At 39.8% G+C, this 24,248-nt stretch overlaps 1 protein-coding gene across 3 annotated transcripts in view; it reads left to right on the top strand.

Annotated features, from left to right (window-relative positions):
• The window catches only part of PRKCE (protein kinase C epsilon), a 531,054-nt gene that overhangs the window by 446,928 nt on the left and 59,878 nt on the right, over window positions 1-24,248 (top strand). The window lies entirely within an intron of this gene.

Genomic DNA, 24,248 nt, shown 5'->3' with positions numbered 1-24,248 from the left:
ATTGGAAAGCCATTGTTAAGTGCTTGCCAGGACACCACTGGAGTATACAGTCTTCAGGACTAGTAATCAGAGACTCTCTTATGAAGATAAGAGAAAGCATTCCAATGTGTTAACAGGCCTACACTGGGTTACTTTACATCTCTGGTCTTGATTTCCTCACCTGTAGAATGAGGATAATGTCAAAGTTGAATAAATTTCAGATGTCTTTAAGATACACCATTATTTTTATTTAAATAAACTTTTTGTTTTAGAACAGCTTTAGATTTACAAAATAGTTGCAAAGATAGAACAGAATTGCCACACACCCTTCACCAGGTTCCCCTATTAATGAACTAATACTGACACATTATTATTAACTAAGCCCATATTTTATTCCAATTTCCTAAGTTTTTACCTAATGTCTTCTTGTTGTTCCAGGATCTCATCCAGAATATCATATTACATTTAGTCATCATGTCTCCTTCGGCTCTTCTTGGCTGTGACATTTTCTTAGACTTTCCTTGTTTTATGACCTTCACAATTTGAGGAGTAGTAGTCAGGTATTTTGTAGAATATCTCCCAATTGGGATTTGTCTGATGTTTTTCCTCATGATTAGTCTCTGATTATGGATTAGACAGGAAGACCTCAGAGGTGAAGTCTTATTTTCATTACATCAAATCAAAGGTCCATACTATCAACATGACTTATCATTGATATTGACCTCGATAGTCAATATCAAATGTTTGCCAGGTTTCTCCACTGTAAAGTTTCTCTCCTTTTCCTTGCCCTTTTCCATACTGTATTCTTTGGAAAGAAGTCATTATATAAAGCCCACACTTGAGGAGTGACAAATTATATTTCACCTCTGTGAGGGCAGAGTAGCAACGTAATTTATTTAGAATTCTTCCACCCGGGTGTATTGTCTCCTTCACCATTATATATGTATTTGCTCATTTATTTATATCAATATGAACTCATAGATAGTTATTTTATATTTTGGGTTATAATTCAATACTACTTTATTTTGTTGCTCAAATTATTATAGATCTGCTTATTAGGAGCTCCTTTAGGTGGCTTCTGTGTCTCTTTGACATTGATGCCCTACTGTTGCCCAGAAGCCTTACTGATAACATAAACAGTTAATTGGCCCATATTTTGTATGTTACGTGTATTATATACTGTATTCTTAAAATGTGAGCTAGAGAAAAGAAAATATTTATAGAAAATCATAAGGAAGAGAAAATATATTTATAATTCGTTAAGTGGAAGTGGATCATCATAAAGGTCTTCATTCTTATCTCCACATTTGAGTAGGCTGAGGAGAAGGAAGAAGATGAGGGGCTGGCAGAGATGGAAAAGGTGGAGGAGGTGAAAGGCGAGGCAGGAGAGACTGGCATACTTGGTGTAACTTCACAGGAATACATCATAATTTCTGTCTGCCTCTTTTGCCTTTTCATTTCTCTAAAAATGTTTCTATACTATACCAATTCTTCCACCATTTGCTTTATTTTCAGTGCCCATAAGATAAAAGGTCCATGTTCTGAAAGAAGTCAAAAGCAACATTGAATAATCAGAATCCTCTGCCAGATTGCCTAATGTCAGTTTTTATTCTGGCACTGCTGCTCTACATCTTCTTCCTCATCATCTGGCATTGCTTTGGAAGCCTTTGTCTCCATCAAGTCACCTTCTGATAATTCTTCTGATGTGGTGTCTATTAGATCTTGAATTACCCCAAGATCCCTATCTTGAAACCCTTCCCCTTGTACTTTTTTTTGGTTTTTTTTTTTGCCATATCCACAATCTCTTTTATGATTTTCTTGATTGGTCTGTCATAAATCCTGTGAAGTCATGCACAACATCTCAACAGTTTTCTCCTACAGGAATTTATTGTTTCAGGCTTAATGGCTTTCATGGCTTTTTCTAGAACAAGGATGGCATCTTCAGTGGTGTAACCCTTCCAGACTTTCATGATGCTGTCTCTGTTGGGGTTCTTTTCTGTAGCATTGACAGTCCTTTCCATAGAGTACTATATATAATGAGCTTTAAAGGTCTCTACGATTCCCTTATTAAGAGGCTAAATTACAGACATTGTGTTTGGGGGCAAGTAGACCACTTTGACATCTTTGATGTTCAACTTGTGGGGTTCTGGATGGCCAGGGATATTGTTCAATATCAAAAGAACTTTAAAAGGTAGTCCTTTACTAGCAAGGTGCTTCCTGACTTCAGGCACAATGAAACCAATTGTCCAATGAAACCAATCTAGAAAAAGTGTTCTTGTTGTCCAGGTCGTTTTGTACAACCGAAAGACTGGCAGCTGGGGTTTATCTTTCCCCTTCAAGGCTCTGGGTTTAGCAGCTTTATAGATAAGAGCAGTGTTGATTATAAACCTGACTGCATTTGCACAAAACAGTGGAGTTAGAATATCCCTTCCTGCCTTAAATTCTGGTGCTCGATTCTCTTCCTTACTAATAAATGTCCTCTGTGACATCTTCCTTTTTTTTTTTTTTTCCAGAAATAGAGCACTTTTGCCTGCATCAAAAACCTATTTGGGGCCGGGCGCAGTGGCTCACGCTTGTAATCCCAGCACTTTGGGAGGCCGAGGCTGGTGGATCACGAGGTCAGGAGATCGAGACCACGGTGAAACCCCGTCTCTACTAAAAATACAAAAAATTAGCCGGGCGTGGTGGCAGGCGCCTGTAGTCCCAGCTACTCGGAGAGGCTGATGCAGGAGAATGGCGTGAACCCGGGAGGCAGAGCTTGCAGTGAGCCGAGATTGCGCCACTGCACTCCAGCCTGGGCGACAGAGCAAGACTCCGTCGAAAAAAAAAAAAAACAAAAAACCTATTTGGGCAGATGTCCGTTCTTCTCAATGATTTTCTTAATGGTGTCTGAGAATTTGTCTGCTGCTTCTTGGTAGATAGAAGCTGCTTCTCCTGTTATCTTGACATTTTTTAAGACAAATTTCTTTCTGAAATTATCAAACCATCCTTTGCTGGCATTGTATTTGTCAGCTTTAGATCCTTCACCTTCCTTTTGCTTTATCATGTAACTTCACTTCTTGAATCATATTTGAGTCTATAGCTAGGGCTTTCTTATAGCAACCCTGCACCCCTGTAAAAGCTGCCTTTCAATACAAAATAAAAAGGTGTTTCACAAAAAGTGCAAGGTTTTCATGCCTGCTGGCATAGCTGCAACAACAACTTCACAAATTATCTTTATCTTTCCTATTTTTTTTTTTTTTACAATAGTGCTTACGTTTGATTCATTTATGTTGAGATGTCAGGCAACCACAGATGCATACCTCAATCTATGGCACATATCAAGAAGTTCAACCTTTTCTTCTAATACCATGACTTTTGGGAACACTTCCAGCATCACTAGTGAATGGCACTACAATATTATACTAAACACAATGAAAAATACTCAAGAACCATCAGAGATCACTTTTTATTGTATGTAATACACAATTTGCTGGAGAGAGGAACTGCTCATATGGAGGTGGTTAGCATCACATGGCCTTTTAAGCAGATACAACACTTGAGCTTACCACAATAGCAACAGGAGGTGGCTACAAAATTATTATAGTAATACAGTATGTAGTACAGTTAATTTATGCAGTTATGACTTCATACTGCATCATTACATTCATTTACATTTTTCGTGACTGCAAATGGCACCAGGTATGGTTGGTGTTTGCATAAGTTTTGATAAATTTTAACTTTTTATGATAGATTTATGTATGTTTTATAGTAGTAAATGATAAAATAGACTACTATCTACATATGTTTTATTATTCATGACATACCTAACTTGTGCTTAACTTTTTCAATATTTCTAGGCTATGTGGTTTGTCTACAAGTTTTTTCAAGTTGTCATAAATCTCCAAACATTTTTCCAATATATTTATTGAAAAAATCCATGTATTAATGGACCTATGTAGTTGAAACTCATGTTGTTCAAGGGCCAATTGTATATGAAACCATCTGTGTCTATATGAAGCTATTTGAGCTCACACTGATGTCTAATTCTAATCTGTTACCACGTGGATCATTCTAGCCTCTTCTCATTGCTTATCTGTGAACTCCCACTCTGACATTAAGAGACCTAGCTCCCACCACCTGCCACCCATTTACTTAAGTGTTCATTCCCAGTATAGATGCATAGAATTGTTAACCCATACTGCTGTGGGAAAAACTTTATCAACTAGAGTACTGTAGTAGTTTGCTTGGGCTGCCAAAACAAAATACCACAAACTGGGTGGCTTAAACAATAGAAATGTATTTTCTCGTAGTTCTGGAGCCTGGATGTTCAAGATCAAGGTACCAACAAATTCCGAGGGCCATAACAAAAGGATCTGTTCCAAGCTTCTCTCTTTGGCTTGCAGACAGCTGCTTTCTTGCTACCTCTTTGCACTGTCACCCCTCTGTGCACATGCACACCTGGTGTCTTTCTGTGTGTCTGAATGTCCACTTCTTATCAGGACATCTGTCAGATTGGAGTAGGCCCATCCTACTGGCCTTATTTGAATTAAATGACCTCTTTAAAGGCCCTGTCTCCAAATACAATCATTTTCTGAGGTATGGAGGGTTAGGACTTCAACACACAAATTTTTGCAGAACACAATTCAGTCCCATGCCAAGTATAGTGCTTAGTCTTAGGTCAGCACCTTTCTTCCCCACCCTTCAATGAAGTTGTTTCATACGTTTGTAATACAGATAAGTTATTTTGTCACATTTTGCACTCCATCTGGGATTTCTCAGCTTCCTAAATAATTTTTCAAATTTGCATGTATTAAGTTTCACTCTTTGTGCTATAAAGTTTTATGGGTTTTAACAAATGCATAGCATCATATATCACCATTACATTGTCATACAAAATAGTTACATTGGCTGAAAAACCCCCTGTGCTTTACCTATCCAACTCTCCCCTCCTCCCCTAAACCCCTGATAACCACTTACCTTTTTTTTACTAACACTGTAATTTTTGCCTTTTCAGAATGCCATTTAATTGGAATCAAACAGTATGTAACCTTTTCAGACTGGCTTCTTTCACCTGGCAATATGCACTTAAGATTCATCTATGTCTTTTTGTTGCTTGAGAGCTCATTTCTTCTTATTTTTAAATAGTATTCCAGCTGGGCATGGTGGCTCACGCCTGTAATCCCAGCACTTTGGGAGGCCGAGGTGGGCAGATATTCCACTTTATGGCTGTACTACACTTTGTTTATCCATTCACTATTGAAGGACATCTTTCTTCCAGTTTTGGTGATTATGAGTAAAGCTACTATAAACACTCACATGCAGATTCTGGTGTAAACATGTTTTCCAATCAGTTGGATAAATACCTAGGGGAGCAATTGCTGGATTATATGGAAGACTACGCTTAGCTTTGTAAGAAACTGCTAAACTGTCTTGCAAAGTGGCTGAAATCATTTTGCATTTCTATCAACAGTGAATGAGAGTTCCTGTTGTTCCACATCCTCTCTAGTAATTAGTATTGTTAGTTTTTGGATTGTAGTCATTCTAATAGGTGGGTAGTGGTGTCTAATTGTTGTTGTAATTTGCAATTCACTAATGATAAATGACGTTACACATCTTTTCCTATCTTATTTGCCATCTGTATATCTGTATATCTGTAAAGGTATCCTTACAGATCTTTTGCCCATTTTTTAATTGAGTTGTTTTCTTATTGTTGAGGGTTTTGTTTTTGTTTTTGTTTTCTTCTAAGACAGAGTTTCACTCTCACAAGATTGCAATACAGTGGTGTGATCCTAGCTCACTTAACCTTGAACTCCTGGGCTCAAGCTGTCCTCTTGCCTCAGTCACCCAAGTAGCTGGGGCTGCAGATGTGTGCCATTGCGCCTGGCTAATTTTTTAGATTTTTTTTGAGATGGGGTGTTGCTCTTTTGCCCAGGCTGGTCTCTAACTCTTGGCCTCAAGCAACTAAAAGTTCTTGGATTATAGGTGTGAGCCTCCATGCCTGGCCTTATTGTTGAGTTTTAAGAGTTCTGTGTATATTCTGAATTCAAATCCTATATCAGATAAGTGTTTTTCAAATATTTTCTCCCAGTCTGTGGCTTGACTTTTTATTATCTTAATAGTGTCTTTTAATGAAATCATATCTTTTGCAGCAACACAGATAGAATTGGAGGCCATTGTCTTAAGTGAAACAACTCAGACACAGAACAACAAATATGGCATGTCTTCACTTGTAAGTGGGAGATAAATAAAATATGTGTGCACATGTGAGCAGAGTGTGGAATGATGGACAGTGGAAACTCAGAGGGGTCAAGGGGAATGGGTGATAGGAGGCTGCTTGATGGGTACAATGTGCATTGCTCCAGTGATGGATGCACTGAAGACCCTGATATCACCACAATGCAGTGTATCAATGTAGCAAAATTGCATTTCTACCCCATGCATATATACAAATAAAAAAGTCTTTTGTGGAGCATAAGTTCTGAATTTTAATAAAGTCCAACTTACCAATTGTTTTACTTCATAGATTGTGTTTTTGGGTGTGTTGTATCTAAAACCTCATCGCCAAACCCAAGGTAACCGAGATTTTCTCCTGTGTTTTATTCTAGAAGTTTTGTAGTTTAGTGTTTGATAGTTAGATCTATGATCTATTTTGAGTTAATTTTTGTGGAAGGGGTAAAGTCTATGTCTGGGTTCTTTTTTTTTCTTTCAATATTGATGTCCAGTTGTTCAAGCACCATTTGTTGTCAAGACTATTCTTTTTTCATCGCATTGCCTTTGCTCCATTGTCAAAACTCAGTTGGCTGTATTTGAGTCTATTTTGAGGCTTTCTATTCTGTTTCATTGATCTTTGTGTCTATTATTTCCCCAATACCATGCTGTCTTGATTACTATAGCTTTATAGTAAGTCTCAAAATTGGGTAATGTGAGTCCCCCAACTTTCTTCTTCTTCAGTAATGTTTTGGCTCCCCTGTGTCTTTTGCTTTTCCATACACATTTTAGAATAAGTTGCTGATATCAGCAAATTAGCTTCCTGGGATTTGGATGGATATTGTATTGAATCTATAGATTAAGTTGGGGACAATTGACATCTTAACAATATTGAAGCTTCTAATCCATGAACGTGAAATAATTCTTTGTTTATTTAGATCTTCTTTGATTTCTTGTGTCAGTCGTCTGTAGTTTTCTTAGTTTTCTACACAGATCCTATACATATTTTGTTAGATTTATACCTAAGCATGTAATTTTTTTGTGTGCTACTGAAAATGGTATTTTTTTAAAATTTCAAGTTTCAGTTGTTCATTGCAAATACATAGGACATCAGATGACTTTTGCATATTAACCTTGTATCCTGCAATGATTCTAATGCTTATTAATTACAGAAGTTTTTTGTCAATGATTTTGGATTTTCTACATAGACAATTATGTCATATATGAATAAAGACAATTTTGTTAATTCCTTCCTAATCTGCACACCTTTTATTTTCTTTTCTTGTTTTATCACATTAACTAGAACTCCAGTACAATGTTGAATAGGAATGGGGGGAAAGGACCCTCTTGTCTGTTACAGATCTTAGTGGGAAAGCATCCAGCTGCTCGCCATTAAGTATGATATTAACAGTAATTTTTTTGTAGATGCTCCCTACCAAGTTCAGAAAATTCCCCTCTATTCCTAATCTGCTGAGAATTTTTATAATGAATGGGTATTAGATTTTGTCAGATGCTTCATCTGCATTAATTGATATGATCAAATGATTTTTCTTCTCTAGGCTATTGATACGGTGGATTACATTGATTTTCAAATGTTGAACCAGCCTTGCATACCTTGAATAAATCCCACTTGGTTGTGATATATAATTCTTTTTATACATTGTTAGGTTTGCTAAGTTTTTTAGAAATCTTTGCATCTATGATCCTGAGAGATATTGGCCAGTAGTTATATTTTCTTGTAATATCTTTGTCTGGTTTTAGTGTTAGGATAATGCTGACCTCACAGAATGAGTTAGGAAGTATTCCTTTTGCTTCTATATTCTGGAACAGATTGTGGAGAGTTGGTGTCATTTCTCTCTTAAGTGTTTGGTAGAATTCACCAGTGAAACTCTCTGGGTCTTATACTTTCTTTTTTGGGGGACATTATTAATTACTGATTTGATGTCTTTAATAAGTAGAGGCCTATTCCACTTTATGGCTCAGATTACCTATTTCTCCTTGTGTGAATCTTGGTTGTTTGTATCTTTCACAGAATTGGCCCATTTCACTTAGTTATCAAATTTGTGGGCATAAAGTTCTTTACAGTATTCATCTATTACTGTTTTCACATTCCTGTGATCAACAGTGATGACACTGCTTACATTTCCTATATTGGTTATTGGTGTCTTCTCTCTTTTTCTGGGCTAGCCTGGCTATAGTCTTGTCAATATTATTGGTCTTTTTAAAAAAGCAGCTTTTGGTTTTATTAATTTTTCTCTATTGTTTTCCTGTTTTACATTTCATTAATTTATGCCCTAATTTCTATTATTTGTTTGTTTCTGCCTTAGGTTTAAATTGCTCTTCTTTTCTAGTTTCTTGGGGCAGAAGCTTAGTTTATTGATTTTTAAGTTTTTCTTGTTTTTTAATGTACACGTTCAATGCTATGAAATTCTGTTTAAACACTGCTTTCACCTTATTCCACTAATTTTGATAGGTTGTATTTTCATTTTCACTTAGTTTAAAATATTTTTAAATATTTCTTAAGAGTTCTTCTTTGACCCATATGCTCTTTAAAAGTGTATTCCAAATAATTAGATATTTTCCAGCTATTTTTCTCTTATTGATTTCTGGTTTAATTCCATTATAACCTGAAAGTTTTTTGTCAATTTTAGTTCTTTTAAATTTAAGGCAGTTTTTCTGGTCTACATGTGATCTACCTTGATGACTGTTCCATGCAAGCTTGAGAAGAATGTGAATTCTTATGTTATTGGATGGCTATTTTATAAATGTCAATTAGATTAAGTTGATTGCTAATGCTGTTCAGGTCAGATATATCCTTATTGATTTTCTGCTTGCTTGATCCATCACTGAAAGAGGGGATTTGTCTGTTTCTTCTTTCAGTTTAATCAGTTTTTTGGTAACAGCTTCATTGAGATATAATTCACATACTGTATAATTCATGCATTTACAGTATACAAATCAATGGTTTTAGTATATTCAAGCAGTTGTGCAATCATCACCACAATCAAATTAAAAAATTTTCATCACACCAAAAAGGAACTCTGTTCCTTTTAACGATCATCCCCCAGTCCTTCCATCCCCTTACCCTGGGCCTTAGGCATCCACCTGTCTACTTTCCTTTTAGATTTGCCTGTTCTGGACATTTTGCATAAATGGGATTGCACAATACATGGTTATTTGTTACTGGCTTCTTTTATTTAACATTATGTTTTCAAGATCCACTTTGTAGCACGTATTAAAATTTCTTTTATCACTGAATAATATTTCATTGTTTGGATATACCACATTTTGTTTATTCACTCTCAGTTGATGGACACTTAGGTTGTTTCTACCTGCTGCTGTAAATATTAGTATGCAAGTTTTTGAGAAGACTGATGTCTTCATTTCTCTTGGGTATATACCTAGGAGTGGACTTGCTGGGTCAAGCAGTGACTCTATGTTTAACTGAGGAACTCCCTGCATGTTTTCCAAAAACGGCTGTACCATTTTACATTCCCACCAGCAATGTATGAAGGCTCTAGTTTCTCCAAATCCTCACCAACACTTGTCATTATCTGTTTTTCTTCTTATATACCCACCTGGATCATCACATCCCACAGTGGTTTTGAGTTCTATCATTTCTTGCCTCTGTCAGTTTTGACACCCTGTCGTTAGGTGTATACCTGTTTAGGATTTTTAGATCATCTTGAGGAACCGACATCTTTATCATTATGTAATGCCCTCTTTTTGCCTGATAATTTTCTTTGTTTTGAAGTCGTCTTTGTCTGAAGCTAATATAGGCACTCCAGCTTTCTTTTCATTAACGTTAGCATAGTAATTCTTTCTCTATCCCTTTACTTTGAATCTGTCTGAGCCTTTATATTTAAAGTGGTTTTCTTTTAGAAAACAGATAGTGGAGTATTGTGGATTTTTGATTTGTTTTCATTTGCTTGCTTGTTTGCTTATTTGTTTTATCCACTCCACCTCTGTCTTTTAATTGATGTATTTAGACCATTCACATTGAAAGTGATTATTGATATAGTTGGGTTAATATCTACTCTCTTTATCCCTGTTTTTGTTTTTTTGGGTTTGTTTGTTTGTTTGTTGTTTTTGAGAGACAGAGTCTCACCCTGTCACCCAGGCTGGAGTGGTTCAGTGGCACAATCTTGGCTCACTGCAGCCTCCACCACCCAGGTTCAGGCAATTCTCATGCCTCAGCCACCCCAAGTAGCTGGGATTACAGGCACGTGCTACCATGCCTGGCTAATTTTTGTATTTTTAGTAGAGACAGGCTTTCACCATGTTGGCCAGGCTTTTCTCAAACTCCTGACCGCAAGTGATCCGCCCACCTTGGCCTCCCAAAGTGCTGGGGTTACAGGTGTGAGCCACCACACCTGGCCTCTTTATCACTGTTTTCTATTTGTTATATTCATTTTTTGTTCCCTTCCCCCTATCTTTTTTGTTGCTTTTTTACTGAAAAGAAAAATTACCAGTTGTAGGTTGCATCTTAATTTCAGATTTCAAATATGAAAAAAGTGTGTTCTAGAATCTATAACATATTGTCATAGTACCCTCCTCATAGAGAGATTGTGAGGCTTAAATAGGACAATGCATCAATGTACTTAGCCCAGTATTTGGTTTGGCAGTGAGCACTAGATATTAACCATTACTATAATTACTGTATTAGTGCTGCCCAACTACTTTATGGACCTCACAGCTGATTTAGACACCCCAATTCTATCCAATTCTATGATTGCATCACGGTTGAGAATAATTACCCTAAATACATAGTTCTGGCTGCTTTTTTGTGGTCAGCTACTGCAAGTATGTTGTCTTTGTGTGTTTATTCTGTGGTCTGTAGTTAAATGCAGAACTCTAAAGTCAGACATCCATGTGTTTGAATCCCAGACTGTACTTACAGATATCTGAACTGAAAGAGGTTTCTTAATCTCTCTCGATCTAATTTTAGTCACCTGAAAATATTTATACTAATACCTTCCTCACAGAATGTGGTCAGGACCTAGCAGGGGCCCAAATCCTAGATATTATTATTGTCATCAGTTGTCCTCATATCTCCTCCTCTTAACAAGGTGCTCCCTGTGGCTCAGTCTCCCTTTTTGAGCTGGAAACTCTGGGGAGAAGTACTTTGGACCTGACGAAGGCAGAGGCTGCATAAAAGAATTTAAGCATTAGCAGGGAGAACGTCTTGACCTATGAGGAAAGATCTCTGCAGGTAGAGTTTGCAGTCCCTGACTTGCAGTGGGAAGGGGGATGTGCTGCCTGCTCACCTGCCTCATGTAGGGGCTGCCACATAGCCCTGGGTAGGGGTAGCTTTGGGGCAAAAAGTGATTCCTGAGGGATGAAGGCAACAGGGGTGACATGACATGTGACCCCTTCTCATACCCATCATATCATAAAGCAATGAGTGCTGAATGAGGACAAGCCACTTATTCGTCTCAGTCCTGGCTGTGGTGGGGACTTCAGATAGATGATTGGGCTTTGTCTCTACAGTTTTCTCTTCAAGACTATTCGAGATACTGCTAGTTATTCATCTTCCTTTGTTTCATCATTTTCCTCTTATATTTTTGTTATCTGACTCTGCAGTTTGGGTTTAATGGGAAGGAATCACTTCCTCTGTCTTCACTCCCCAGACACATTTTTAATGTCTGAACATCTACCACGCTGGGCCTTTGGACCCAAATGAGCAGGGAGAAGCGTATCCGCAGAAGAACCCTGTGGTTCTTGGCTCTGCTTTGCAGCAGTGGTGGGTATGTCAAGTGGCACAAAACTCAAGGTTCTGTATAGACCTCAGGGGTATAAACCTGTGCAGACCTCAGCCTTCCCTGAGAGGACATTTCTGTGTCTGTCTTAGGGTCCAGTGGACGGGGGAGCTTTGTGGATGATTTTTCTGAGTTAAGATTACAGTCTTCCCAGAGATTGGTCATTGCCTGACCAACAGGGCTGGAAATAATATTGCCCTTCCAGAGTCCAAGGCTTTTTTTTTTTTATTTGAGATGGAGTCTCGCTCTGTCGCCCAGCCTGGAGTGCAGTGGCGCAGTCTTGGCTCATTGCAAGCTCCGCCTCCCAGGTTCACGCCATTCTCCCGCCTCAGCCTCCCAAGTAGCTGGGACTACAGGCACCCACCACCACGCCCAGCTAATTTTTTGTATTTTTTTTAGCAGAGATGGGGTTTCACCATGTTAGCCAGGATGGTCTTGATCTCCTGACCTTGTGATCCGCCGGCCTCAGCCTCCCAAAGTGCTGGGATTACAGGCGTGAGCCACCGTGCCCAGCCCCAGAGTCCAAGGCTTTTAAGAGAATCTAAAACCCTTTCCCTCAAGAAAGCCCATTCACTGTGCCTTATGATTTAGTGAGAATTCTAATATACTGATGTGAGTTTAAAATATATGTGTGTGTGGTTGATTAGACCAATTGTCTGGATTACTTAAGCCAAGAAAAAGGCAAGATTTAGAAAAAAATATTTGAGATCTTTATAATATATGTTTAGGGATCTTTCTTATGATTATGTATTCTAGAAGGTCCCAGGAACTTTTGTGCCATTGACCTGGGCTGGTGAGGACATACCGGGACAGTCCCATGAAGGTGTCCAACCTCTCCCGAGTGGCCCTCCACATGAATCACACTGCTAGAGAATTGTTCCATCTGATGTTCCTGCTTGATCACAGTGTAGCACAACCGCCAGTTCTAGGCACTGGCAGGTTCTCTTTGGATTAAGGTGGCAGGGAAGTAGTATTTCACAAGTATCAACTATCCAAAGCAGAACAGAGGTGCTAAGCTCAGCCCGTCATCTTGGCCTCTTGCCATCTGGTCTTCTGCACTTCCATAGGACAGACATTCCCAGACATTGCTGTCCATCCTGCCAGGTCCCTGTGAAGCAGGGAGAGTGATTTTGCTATTGGCAGGAGTCTAAAAACCTAACTTTTTTTGCACAAAGAGATGCACATCTCATAAAACCCAAATCCGCAGTGAAAATTTTTCATCTAGTCTGTCTTGCTCAGAGATTTGAGCCACCAAACACATGGCTGGAAAAATAAGCTGAGAGGGGTGTAAGGAACCCAGAAGCCCCATTTCTCTTCAAGCTCCTCAAGCTCCTCAGCATTCTCCAGTGGGGACCCCTTTATCATCTAATCTCATGCTGTGTATATACAACATGGTATCTGTATATTTGTCTGAATTATAAATCAGTGTTTTAGATGGAAGCAAGATTCGGAGGTATAATTAAGCCAGCCTGGAACCAGACACAGGCTGCTTTCCCCATCTGTAATTAGCACCCCATCACAGAGGTACCAGGTACCCCAGGGAACTCGGCTAAGAGAGAGTGATCCCACCCTTTTCCTTCTCTTTTATCTTTGTATCTGACTCTTCATCTTTGATTTTCTTTTTGATATAAGACATACAAATTTCCTTACTTTTAGAAGACTGTGTCAACCAAGGGCCTAAAGTTACGGAGGAAAGGGCTTGCTTTATAATGTTACAGGGCAGGAGGATTGGGGTGAGATTTCTCCAAAAGGTGAATGATCATTTGCCCAGTGACTTATGGGATTTTGGAGTGTGGGTACAGATGTAATGCTTGCTTAGTCTCGAAATGTTTCATTTTTATTAGTCTTGTCTCCCCAACCAAATTGCTAGCCCTTGGAGATCAGAGACCATGACCTCACCTTCTCTTGGATCCTCCAAGGTACCCAACTTAGGGCTGTGTACAAGGTAAGCCAACCTCAGAGAGATGACCATGCTCCTCTATGATGGAGAATGTCACGTGAGCGTTGCTTTCTAGGACTTCTCAGGCAACAGTGTGCACAGGTGGGCATGATCTGCCTTGACCCTGCAATATACAGGATTCTAAAGTAAACATCCCTGTGACCAGTAATAAGCAATTTGGTAACTGACCTGGTTGCTTTCATCCTAGTTTCAAATAATAAGATGATTAAGAAAAATGTGAAAGGACATTGGAGAACTGCTGAGGTCACTGTTGACACTTTGGATCAATTAGGAAATCAGAAGGCTGGGTTATGTGAGGAGGATTGGGGTGACACCTCTACTGTCTGCCCTTAACTGAAATCAAGTGGGTCCTTTGATTGATGGGATTTGGTCTGTGCAGCCTTCATTTGCTTGTTAGCCAAGTTCATGGTCTATACATCTGTCCCCACCCTCCTCTGTGGCTGGCCAGAGACGCTAATTCAGTCAATACACATGGTGCTCTTTCTGAGAAGGATGCCTATTCGGAGAAAAAAAAAAAAAAAAAAAAAAGCCCCTTGAAGGTCTGGCTAGAGAAATAGGAGGAGTAAAAGCATCCTATACTGAAATGAGGGAAAGGAGAAAGAGTAGCACTGAGAGTATACTGCAGCCGTTAGGCCTGGGAGGGGAAAAAAAACCAGAGAGTAGGCATTTCACTTGGAGAATCTAAAGAATTGCAGGGTGGTTTCTCTTACTATTGTTTGAAGGAAAGCCAGCAGTCAAGAAAATTATTGGTCAAATTTCACAGAAGAAGGAACATGACACAGAGGATTTTAGTTTTAATAGCTCAGAATCAAATCTGATGTTTCAAGGAAAGTGAAGAGAAAAATTGACTATCAAAAGTACTGGAGAATCTGCCACTGAGCTCTTCCCAAAAGCAAGTGAGGGCACCAGAGGGGTGGGAGTTTCTCTCCTTTGCCATAAGGAAATAGACTGACTTTTTTAAACCAACATACCAGAGTTTACACATTCAAATGAATATTGTCCTCTCCTTTAACTGTCCTTTTGGGAGACTTCATTCTCAGGGCAAAAATACTGCTTCTACATTGAATACATCTACATTCCTCTCTAGGTTTTTATTTGACTACATAGTCTCTTTTGTGGCTAATAATCCTGCTTTGGGGGTAGATCTGATTTCTGAAAATCATTTTGTATCTAAAATAATGTAAGCCTATAAAGGAAAAACCTGATTTTTCTGAGTTGGCTTTGAAATGATGGATTCTGAAATTAATTCTACATGAGGTCCAGAAATCACATGGGCAGAGATTTCAGGGCTCCCCATGGTACCTTCTGGGGAGCCAGAAGTTCAGCCAAGCTGGGTGATTACTCACCTGTGAGTCAGACACTCCTGGGATGGGATCCTCCCTTCACATGTGGATCCTAAGCCAGTTCTTTTTACCTTCTGATCCTCAATTTTCTCACTTAAAAGCTGGGATAGTATCTACCTCATGGGATTACTGTGAAATATTAAATGAGGTGATACTTGGGAAAACACATAGGAAGGGCTTAGTAATTGCTTATTATTATTATTGATCCCTTGCATTGCCATAATGTGGAGCCAGGTACATGGTAGGTAGTCACTGAATCTTTGTCAATTAGTTGCAGGGTTGTTGCTAAGGATGTCAGGTTTTGACTTGAAAGTACACCTGTATTTAAAGAGTGGGGTCATCTGAGGTAACTCTAGGACTAGAAAAACATTTCTAATCCTCAATCCTGTAAAACACTTCAAAATGGCATTTGTTCACCTCTAAGATCTACCCTAGCTCTAATAGTCCATGAAATCATGATGCTGAATTACATAAAACAATGGGATTAGTCTGAACAATAAGAAAAAATGTTGATAAGTAGCATGGATAATTGAAGAATAAACGGTCAGAACCAGGTAACTCCAGAGGAAAAGCTTAGAGGACAGTTTTGTGGAATTATCAACTGGAGAGACTCCTTCGAGGTTGTTTAAAATGATGACATCATTGTTTAGCTTGAGCATGGGAACCATCACCAGGAGGAAACCTGCCTGAAATTCTACACAGAAGAGTTGGCACTTGGGTAGCTGTGGGACACAGTGGAGAAAGAAACTACCCAAAGTTGGCCAAAGAGCTTGTCACTGTTCTACAATGATCTCAAATTGGTAAAGGAGGTTTTCACAGCTTTTCCAAAGGTTTGAAAGAGCAAATACCTACTGGTGGCTGTGAAAACACTGCATTGGCTGCAAAAACCAGTGTGATCTGGTATCAGAAGCAAGGTAAGGTATTAAATATTATCCAAAAAATGCAGACACGATATACTCTTCATGGAAAGCCTTGGACTAACAAAAGAGAAAAATGGAGATGAGGCTATTACTTGATAATCACTGCCTAACAACTGGCTTCAATAAGGAGGCTCCCCATGCTGTTGTAACCCCAGAATACAGAGCACGAAGAAATGGACTTAAGTTACAGCCAAAGAGATGGAGGATGAGGCCTAAGGAAAAAGACTTTCTTATCCTTCTTGAAGATAAAGCATAAGAATAAAGATCCCTAGAGATGGATGGGAGTCTCTCTGGAATCTGGTGGTTTGGGCATTGACCTGTCCAAAAGCAAACCCAGAGCAATGACCCCAGGGAGTCTGGGAGCCTCCAAGAAAGCAGAGACTTCACCCAAGAGTCTCATTCGAACAACCTGACTGAATCTCAGCCTGCAACAGATGGAGCAAAAGTTCCATCTTACGATGCTGGAGACTAAATGGGTTAGGAGTAGAGGGGGAAGTGCACAAACTCGGCTCCGGGAGGAAGAGAGCAAATGGCCCGTGGAAGTTTTCCTATCTCTGGCTCCTTGGAACCATGGAGTCAACACGATAAAATTAGCAGAGCTAAGTAGGCAGATTTGTGGGGTTGGAGGCATAATTGGTCCTGTTTTTCTCTAGTCTTGACCTAACTGAAGTTCACTGGGTATGTAATGGAAAAAAAACAACCAGCTTGATATAAAAATACAGGAAATGCCTGCAATCACTGCTGATTACAGTAGCAGCTTTCCTTCTGTTATTTTTGTGAAAGAGAAAAGGGGGGTTGTTAGGGTGTTTTGTTTTGTTTTTTTTGTTTTTTTTTTCCCTTTCCTAAACTTTAGAAACAACTTGGGCTATTAGTTCTTTTTAGGGCATTCTTTACTCTAGCTAAATGATGTCACTTAATCTTTATAAATAAAGTGGGTGGGGGGAGACATTCAAATTCTTATCATAAATAAAATTCCTGAGTATAAAATACATACAAATTGTTCTAAATATGGTTTATTGGCCCTAAGGGCTTGTGTTTTCCTAATTCCCCTAATTTCTAATCTCTCTAGGCCGAACAGGATAAATTTAGTTTTTAGCGTAGTGCCTCATTTTGCAGTATGGTTTCCATTAGTGCTAGGAGAAGAACATTGCTTCCAGTGATTTATCTCCCAGAAACCATCTCTGCTTAGCAAGTGAAGAAATATTTGCAAAGAGACTCTTTCAACCAGTGATTGAGAAACACGCATTGTTCCGGCAGCAGAGAGAGAGTACGTAGATTCTCACCAAGATGGAGCTTGTGAGGAACACTCCACCCAGTGTGTTAGTATCACCTCTTATGTCTTAATTTTGGCTTCAGGATTCTCAATTCCTCTTGCTAGAATTTAGATAGAACTGTTGAAGTCTGTAATGATAATGTGTCTTTTAAAATGTCACCTCGGAATGTTTTGGATTCTCCTGGCTTTTAGTTGGCGGGTACCCCGGGAGTTTGCAGCTGGGCGGCTCCTAGGGCACCTTTTGGAGATGCTGTGCTTTGTCTACTAAGCCCTGGGGCTCCTTTGTTCATAAGTTTTCAAAAGATGCTGTCATTCTGGGACTTAGAAAACTCTTCTTCCCAGCATGAAGCTCAGATAAAAAATAGAATTTGGTTCTTAAGCAGTAGCATTGTTAGGAGGAAACGCACTGACCTCATGTTCAGACACTCATCGGCCATAGTCTCTTCACCTCCCCAATGAAAAGTGGTTCTTGATGTTCCTCTAGCATAATGATTCTCAACCACTAGTGGTTATTTTACCTCCAGGGAAGATTTGGCAATGTCTAGAGACATTTTTGGTTTCTGAAACTTGGGGATGGGGGCCAGGAGAGTGCTGCTGGCATCTAGTGGGTAGAGGGCAAAGATACTGCTAAACATTCTGCAATGTACAGGACGGTCCTCACAACAAAGAATTATCCAGCCTAACACGTCAGTAGTGCCCAGGCTGGAAAACCCGCTGTAGATGCAAAGTTCTCTGCTTATGTAACTCTGAAGGTTTGGGGTAGCTGTGAGCTAACAGGTCTCTTGTTTTGGCTAGTAAGATTTATACAGATTTTGCCATGGTGTTTAGGTAGAGTACAGCCAGATTTGCAGGTTTTTCAGACCCTGGAGAAATCAGATGTAGATGGTGTAGGCTTTTTGAACTCTTCTGAAGATAGGAGAAGGCATAAGGGAGAGACTTCCATTTGTCATTTCACTTCCTTTCTCTACTCAACACATTTTTGTAACTTCTCAGATTGTATTGAACTTTCTTTCAAAGGATGCCACCCACGTTTCAAAAACCAGAGGCTTGTTTTCTTTTGCTGTCAATATTAAGTCAAGAAATATATTTAATCTATCCATACTGTAAAAACTAGAATAGTCTGAATAGAATCCTGTCTTCTTACTGATGGATTAATATCAGTTTTCTACCACTCACAGCTGTTACATTTGTTCACCATGACTCTGTGGCACTTGACCTACCTGATCAGGAAGATGATTTTTAAAAACCCAACTCAGTCAAAGCTGTAAAATTTATTGTCTAAGAAAGCATAGGAGCCTTTTGGACTACTTAAATTCATGCCCAAAGTAAAATCCTTTCTTTTGAGATAGTTGTGTTTCAAACAAACCAAACTTTTAAAAATATCACTTTACCATCACAGCTCCATCTAACCAGAGTATCTTCACCCACCCTTTCAGCAATTTTTATGGGGATGTTTATGCCAATAATGCTTTGGCATTCTTGGGGTTAATAAGCTTAAGAATGCACAGGCAGACAATTTTCATTTCCACCTTGGTGCACCCATTGTAAAGTAGGCATTGCATTGTTTATGGCCTCTTGGGGCCAGACTGCCTTGAATGTTTTATGGCATGAGATTAGTCCCCATGATCTGAGGTGGGCCCCACCCTCCACACTGAGAGATGTCCCCTGGTTCTGTTCTGTCTGACACCAGGGTGCCTGGCACAGTCATTGCCTGTCTTTGACATACAGGTACCTGCAACTCCCTGCCCAGTATGTACAGCATCACACAGTGGACTCTGAGATATTATAGAGGTGCCCATAGGGAATTTACAGGACCTGGCATGGTGCTGGGCTTGTAAAAGATGGCTAAAAGATATTGACCAATTGGTGGATGGGAATTTGGTGGTCAGGCTCACCAAATTCAATGCAAAGATCATAAACGCTAGGCTTTCAGCACATGTCAGTGAGCACATTTGGACTGACAACAGACAGGTGTGCCAGCCCTAAATGCATGCCTGCAGGGCCTCATACACCTAAACATGTACCAAACTGATGCTCATGAATGCTGTGGACAGGAGTCAAGATGTGATCATGGAGAAAAGACAGCACTGTTCTTTCTTGCCAGTCAGCTCACTCATTGAGATGACTTCTCCTAAGTTGGGTTTGCAGGGAACTTAAAAGGAGTAAATCAGGCCAAGGGAAATCATTTACATTCACCAGTATTCTTCTCTTTTTTTCACCCTTTTTCCCTCCTTCTCTCCTTTCTTTTTTCCCATTGAGATATAATAGGCCTACAGTCGAGTGCACAGTTCTTAGATATTAATGAATTTTTACATGAATACACACTTATGTAACCCAAATGAAGATGCAGCATATTCCCAGCACCAGGCAGGCTTCCTTAGGCTCCTTTCAGTCAGTGCTCCTCACTGCCCAGAGAGGTAGCCACCATTCTGCCAATAGGTAAGTTTTGTATTTAGGTCTCTTTATTTGTGTTTTTTGTTTGTTTGTTTGTTTTTGTTTTTTTGAGACAGAGTCGCTCTGTCATCCAGGGTGGAGTGTAGTGGCGTGATCTTGGCTCACTGCAACCTCTGCCTCCTGGGTTCAAGTGATTCTCCTGCCTCAGCCTCCTGAGAAGCTGGGATTACAGGTGCATGCCACTATGCCCAGCTAATTTTTGTATTTTTAGTAGACGGGGTTTCACCATGTTGGCCAGCTGGTCTCAAACTCCTGACCTCAAGTGATCCACCCGCCTTGGCCTCCTAAAGTGCTGGGATTACAGGCGTGAGTCACTGCACCCAGCCCACTTATAGGTCTCTTTAAAACTGACCTTAGTGATGAAATACGTAAATAGTCCTCACTGGGCGAGGTTACATCCCTCTGACCTTACACAGGTTTGGGTTGATAGATGAAGTTCCTCACTTTTATAAAGAATAATAATTATTATTGAGGGGTTAAATTGGGCCTGACAGTAAGTGTTTTCTGTACATTCTTTCATTTAACCATTGGGAAGATAGCTGCAAGTTAGAGAGCATTGTCCCCATTTTACAAGTGAAGAAACTGAGGCCTCAAGTTTTAACATGAAGCAAAAAGGTCCAATGGCCAGGAAGTGGGAGCGCAGTGTTGAAACCTGGCTTTTGCTGGCACAACAGTCTGAGTTTTTTTGTTTTGTTTTGTTTTGTTTTATTTTGTTTTGTTTTTTAGCAGTACACCAACAAGCACTAGTCACCATTATAATCAGGAGAGTCCTGGTGAAGCCAAATTATTTTTTATGTAAAACTGAGTTATTTCCTCCCTGGTAAAATCTGAGGAAAGATCCTAGAAAGCTTTCCCAGATCACCTTGGTCATTGTGGCAATATTACTGCCCAGGGGCCATGGTTTCTGAAACCTGTCTCTGAAATGTATGTTTAAACTTTAAGAGGAAAGTTGACTTAAGTTCACTAGCAAAAAAAAATGTGCAAATACAAGGAAAGGAAAAGCTTTACAATGGAAAACACTTGCCTTTTTTTTTTTTTGGTCTACACACAGCTTAAAGGAAACTCAGAGTAAAGAGATAAGCAAAGCACATGCTTTAATGTCTTAAACTATTCCCTGCAATTGTGGGGCAGTAGCTGACAAGTAGTGAGGCTGAAATGAGGATCATTTGGGAGAAGTCAAATGCAAGGGATTACTTTTATTGAGGGGATGGGCGATTTGTCCTGTTTACTCTTAGAATCCTTGAGATCACATAGAACAAAAGCAAACTTTATGGGTTTCTTTCTTTCTTTCTTTCTTTTTGAAGACAGAGTCTCGCTCTGTCGCCCAGGCTGAAGTGCAGTGGCATGATCTGAGCTCACTGCAACCTCCGCTTCCCAGGTTCAAGCAATTCTCATGCCCCAGCCTCCCAGGTAACTGGAACTACAGGCATGCACCACCATGCCCAACTAATTTTCGTATTAGTAGAGATAGAGTTTTGCCATGTTGACCAGGCTGGTCTCAAACTCCTGACCTCCAATGACCCACCTGCCTCAGCCTCCCAAAGTGCTGGGATTATAGGCGTGAGCCACTGTGCCCTGCCAAGTTTTATGTTGTATCTATTTCTTCTTCAGCTCTCTCAGAAGTTTGGTGGTAAGGATTTGTACCATTCCAAATGCAAAGAAATAAAGTTGCCTACAATGAATGAAGAAGCAAATGTTTACAAGGCGTGCACTGATTGACAGGGCTGCTAACTCAAGGCAGTGCTGAGTGCCAGCAGTTGGCATGTGTCAAACAATTTCACCAAGCCATCCTAGGTTTAAAAGTGATTTTAAAATGTTTGCTTTTTAATAAAGAGATACGGCTGGGTATGGTGGCTCACACCTGTAATCTCAGCACTTTGGGAGGCTGAGGCAGGCGGATCACTGGAGGTCAGGAGTTCGAGACCAGCCTGGCCAACATGGTGAAACCCCGTCTCTACTAAAAATACAAGAATTAGCCAGGTGTGGTGGTGCATGCCTGTAATCCCAGATACTTGGGAGGCTGAGGCAGGAGAACCACTTGAACCCAGGAGGCGTAGGTTGCAGTGATCCAAGATCGCACCACTGTACTCCAGCCTAGGCAACAGAGTGAGACAGCATCTCAAACAAAAAAAGAAAGAGAGATACTAGTGTTGAGTGGCTGACACTATTCTTATTTCTAATTTTAATGGTGTTGCTGCCTTCCGAGATGTAATAAGGAATATGAATAGATGGCAATCTATAGAGAATTTTCTCCTAATGAATGGTTCAATTTTATCCACTGATACTAATATAAATAAGAATCACCTCCTCTGTGAAACCTCATTTCATCAATTTCCTTGATACTGCCCTATCACTTTGTGTTCATTCTCCAGTTAGAGACCTCCTGCTTCTTCTGTGAAAAATGACCACATAATCTATGGCTCTGCATTTATGTTCACACTTGTGGGCAGAGGAAAGGGATCATGTTCTTCGTACCCAACACTTCACTCATTGATCTATGTGTGACAAACTACAAACTCTTTGAAGACTGGGCTCATTCCCAGTCTGCTATCTCTCTGATCTTCTAATATATCCAGCAAAGATGCTTAGTCACTGTGGGGAATGATAAGGATGATGGTGCTGTATGGTTATAAAATATCACGTGCCCCAAAACAACTAAAAATATTTCTCCACTAGCAACCTCCACTTAATCGATGAATATGGTAAGTCTTGAAAGGAACTTTTTAGACACAGTTAAATCTTAGCTGGAAAAAGGGATGTCTCACTTGGCCTATCTCAAAGTGGCACAAATAAAGAGACTTTGGTATTTATTTGCAATGGTGTCTTGCCTTGTTCAGCCACTGATTACCCAGTACTTTCTCCCTGTAGCCATTTCTCAAGTTCTTCTTTACTGCCATGCTTGGTTATATGTCTGCATGTAAGCTTTAGAAAATTGGAATCTAATTGATTTACAATTACACTTCTCTAAATATTAGTAGAACAGTCTTTGGGAAGAGCATTTGGGAAAATGAATTGATGGTCAGTACTATAGTTCGTCCAGTCTGTAGAGCTCAGTAATACAAACTGATAGGAAGGGAAAATAGGCATCATCTCTGGTATGTGGTTGACAAGGAGGACTGTTTGGTTGCTGATGTACTGTGCCTCTCTAGAAACTCCTTTGCACCCAGCCAATAACAGTGACTTTGGGGGGACATTTTAGGTAACAATGACTGGATTTAAAATAAAAGTTTGAATTTGTGGGAGTCAATTTATCTGAAAAAGAGAAATATTTTCTCAAGTCGGTATATTAGACAAGAGGTGGCTGTTACATGCAGGCCTTAAGAAGGGGCTGGGGGAGGATGGTCGGTTTCCTAGATATGGTTAACCATACATCATCAGGAGAGAAATGAACTAGTCATTGCCTTCATCTAGCCAAATTCAACTGACTGATGGAATTTTTCCACTTTTCAGTGTCTTTGAATAATTTTCTTCTCTTAAATTCATGCATGCCAATAAATACAGGCATAAATATACCTTCACAGTATATACAGACACTTAGTAGGTACATAAGTGAGAATTCTGAGAAAAATCAATGTTCTGCCTATGACGATGAGTCATTCTTAATTCACATTAGAATTAAATAAGCATGAAAATCAAAGTCCATTGCATACATGATTACTGCCAGAGCAAAATGGAGTGTGAATCAAAATCCAGTTGTACGTGTCTCCATTCTATCTGAGTGAAGTACCTGTTTAAAATGATTAAAAATGATTTAAGACAAGTTAATCTGCTCCAACAGCAGGGCAGATGTAAGCAGCAGGCTTGGACCGCCAAGCCAGAGCCCTAATACCCTAACAGGTCGGTTCTTGCCGAGTGGGCTCAGGCGGTGTTGTTTTACCAGCCTGGCATCCAATCTCTGGCACAGGTAATGCTGTTTCCAGAAGAAAAGTGCTTAATGGATGTTTCTTTGGTAAATACTCCAAAGTGCCTGTTGTCTTAGAAGCAGATTCCATTCAACCCACAGAGATCTCTCTGGGTCTCTTCTTAACCCCTGTGTTCATTAGCCATCAGATATTTACTAAGGGCCTGTTACATCTCAGGCACTGTGCAGCGTGCTGGGGGGATACAGTGGTAAACCATACTCAGTTCCTTTGTCCCCTCTTTGTAGACCTCGCTGCCTACTGGGGGCATTCACATTTTCTTGTAATATATACTACGCCAGAGGAGGTATAGTGCCTTGGACCCCTTAGGAGGGGCACTGAACCCCCACATGGACTCCCATGGGGGAGTCCATGAATGCTTCTTACAGAAAGTGATGGGAGTTGACCAGAGAAGGCATTGAGGGATGCTGTTACAGACAGAGGAAACAGTTTATGCAAAAGCCTGAAAGTG

The sequence above is a fragment of the Nomascus leucogenys genome, chromosome 19 (genome assembly GCF_006542625.1).
Source record: "Nomascus leucogenys isolate Asia chromosome 19, Asia_NLE_v1, whole genome shotgun sequence".
In the NCBI taxonomy this organism is placed as follows: Eukaryota; Metazoa; Chordata; class Mammalia; order Primates; family Hylobatidae; genus Nomascus; species Nomascus leucogenys.
Note: the sequence above shows the minus strand (reverse complement) of the source record. Positions and strands in the feature narration are given on the sequence as shown.